Genomic DNA, 2,363 nt, shown 5'->3' on the forward strand with positions numbered 1-2,363 from the left:
TGAGGCAGGAGTGAGCTCTCCTCAGGTGGTGGCCTCAACATGTCCGCATGGGGCACAGCTCAGTGTGGGCAGGTGTGTGGGCCTCTGCCTGAGTGCGCAGTCAGCACGAGGCATGGGTGGCTGGTGCAGGCCTGCGTGTCTGTAGGCATCTAGTGTTGAGCTCTGAGGAGGGATGTGTGCACTTCCGGCTGTGAGGACAGACTTCACACTCCAGGATGTGTGCTGCCCAGAGCTATGGTTACTAGAAAGAAACTTCTAAAGTCATGGGGAGCCCAGAGAAAGCACATCTCTGAGGACACTTTGGTAACCCACCAGAGGGTGACAGTCGAGGGGAGAGAGAGAAAGAGATAGAGAGAGAGAGAGAGAGAGAGAGAGAGAGAGAGAGAGAGAGAGAGAGAGAGAGAGAGAGAGAGAGAGAGAGAGAGAGAGAGAGAGAGAGAGAGAGACACACAGAGAGAGAGACACAGAGAGAGACAGAGAGAGAGGCAGAAAGATAGAGACAGACAGGAAGACAGAGACAGAGAGACACACAGAGAAAGACAGAGACACACAGAGAGACAGAAACAGAGGCAGACATAGAGAGACATAGAGACATAGAGAGACACAGAGATAGACAGAGACACAGAGATAGAGAGATACACAGAGACAGAGACAGAGAGGCAGACATAGAGAGACATAGAGACATAGAGAGACACAGAGATAGACAGAGACACAGAGATAGAGAGAGATACACAGAGACAGAGACAGAGAGGCAGACGGAGGCAGACACATCCACAGAGACAGAGAGACAGAGACAGAGAGGAGAAAGAGAGAATATGGTGGCACAAGCCTGAAATCCCATTACTTTCCAAGGGCTGAGACAGGAGAATTAATATTTCTAAGGTACACAGTGCAACAACTCACAAAGCAAGCAAAAAGGGAATGGGACAATGGGACAGGCCTGAGGACAGCAGCAGCACTCAGGCAGGGGACATTCCTGAGAGCCCAAGCTGAGGTTCCAGGAAAGCCCCACTCCTCCAGGACCCAGAGCTGCAAACTGCCATATCTCTGACCCCTGATCCCAGCTACCAATGAGCTACTCTGCCTGCCTCACCCTGCCCTGCTTCTCATGGCCTAGCCTGACCCTGAGGTACAGCTCCAAAGGGCCCACACCTCCCTCAGGAGCCTCTGTGGAAGACCCTGGAAAAATGACACAGTTCCCTCACACAGCCACTGCCCTCTCATGGAGGGACCCAAGGGATAGTAGTCAGGCTGAGGCCAGCCAGGCCAAAGTCACATTCCTCCTTTTGGGTAAATAAACACACCCTCTGACCAAAGGCAGTCCAGAATAGAGGTGAATTAACCTCTGACCTCTTCCCAGAAGGTGCCAGACCTAGGTGATGTTGGGTAACCAGAATTGCAGCTCAGACAGAAGGTCTGGGTGCTAAGGTTGAGTGGCTGAGTGGCTCCTCAGGTGGCTGCAAGGACTGTGCATTCTAAGAACAGCCGAGTTCCACTGCAGGAACTGCCAAGACTTACATTCCAGGCTGGGCAGTGTCCAAGAGCCAGTCAGCACCTGCCTTGACAGTGCACACCCAGCACTCAGGGGCCATTCCAACACTGGCTAGCTATCAAAGGTTGCTTTTGCCCCTGGGCTTGAGATGATGGGGCCAAGCCGGGGGCGCAGAATACTGAGATGGTCGTTTACAGGCAAACAAGGGTGGGCTTAGTCTCATGCGGCAGGAGAGCACATAAACACCCCCCAGGCATGATATCGTGTCCAGGATAGAAATAGCTACAGGAGATCTAGAGCCCTTCACTCGAGGCACCAGTACGTGGAGAACCTTTATTCATGTTCGTAAACCTTTTAGAGGTACCACTTCAAGCTAGAGAAACTGAAACTCCGCTGGAGAAACTAAAACTCCATAGGCACCTGGCTCAGGTAGGAAGAGCACTTCTGCAGGTCCTCGGGACAGAGCTAGAAACTGGAAAGAGCTATATCCGGGGAAGTAGGGGAAGTAGGACTAAGCAACCTAGAACAGGGCTCCCGTGTGGGAGGCAAAGCGGGACCAGAGATGGCAGGGAACCTGATCAACTCGTGAGTCCACCAGATGGCCATCGCAGGGGACAGACAAGGAACGTGTTAGGGAGCCTTGGTAGGGCCTGACATTGACGTCAGAGGCAAAAGGGCCATTCCCAGTAGGTCTCCAGACGAGTCCTGGAATGTCCCACTCCTTCCCATCTCTCCGCCTTTGCAGAGAAGCCAGACCCGGGTGGGCAGGGCCTCGTTGGAGACCCCACCCCGCCCCGCCCCGGGCAGCACCGCCCCCCACGTGGCTGCCGCCGGGTGGGGCCGAACCGCCCCTTCCTCCCTCCAGCCCCGC

Source organism: Rattus rattus, chromosome 7 (genome assembly GCF_011064425.1).
Source record: "Rattus rattus isolate New Zealand chromosome 7, Rrattus_CSIRO_v1, whole genome shotgun sequence".
NCBI lineage: Eukaryota > Metazoa > Chordata > Mammalia > Rodentia > Muridae > Rattus > Rattus rattus.